Consider the following 754-nt stretch of genomic DNA (forward strand, 5'->3'; position numbering starts at 1 on the left):
TTACAAATAGTATTGTGTAAACTCAGTAGTAGTAGTAGTGACCGTCCACATCCGTTGCTCTCGATGTAATTTTGCGTGTGAAAAAAGGAGAGTACAATCCTAACCCATAGTCACCTAATGCGTGGTATTTCCAGCTGTTGGGAGGGGGCGCTATTCTATTGTGTAAGTATTCACATTGGATTTCTGACATTAATTTGAGCCCAGCCACCGTATGGATTAGCCCCACTGTAATTTAGCCAAAGAAAAATAAAAAAATACTCTGTCGCTACCATTGCCACCATTGTAAAAGAGACGCCTGTAAAACTGTTGACAGGACACCTGCAGCTATAATCATGGTCAATTGTTAGTCTTTGTATTGCATATTTTTAAGCCATTGTGTTTTAATATTTTTAAAAAAATCCAAAGCCCAGAAAACGTTTTTTTTTTCCCCTGCATGATGTCAAGGCTGTGTACGAGCACTCTACGCGCGGTCATGTTGTGTCTTGGGAACAAGTATCTTTGCTAGGTTAAGTAAGCGCATGCTAGCATAGCATTCATGAACGCGGTTCGCTCGTTCTCATAGCCTAGAGGCATGTTGGGAATAACACTACTGCTCATATTCAGTGGGCCCCATGTACCCGGAAGTAACACAGGCGTAAAACAAATAGGGTTTCCGTAACAGATACGGTAATGACAATGTGCCAGGAGAGCAATTCTCATAAGAATGAACAGGCGCCATTTTTAGATCTGTTATTCAGTTCTACTATAATACATC

This window comes from Lampris incognitus, chromosome 7, assembly GCF_029633865.1.
Source record: "Lampris incognitus isolate fLamInc1 chromosome 7, fLamInc1.hap2, whole genome shotgun sequence".
In the NCBI taxonomy this organism is placed as follows: Eukaryota; Metazoa; Chordata; class Actinopteri; order Lampriformes; family Lampridae; genus Lampris; species Lampris incognitus.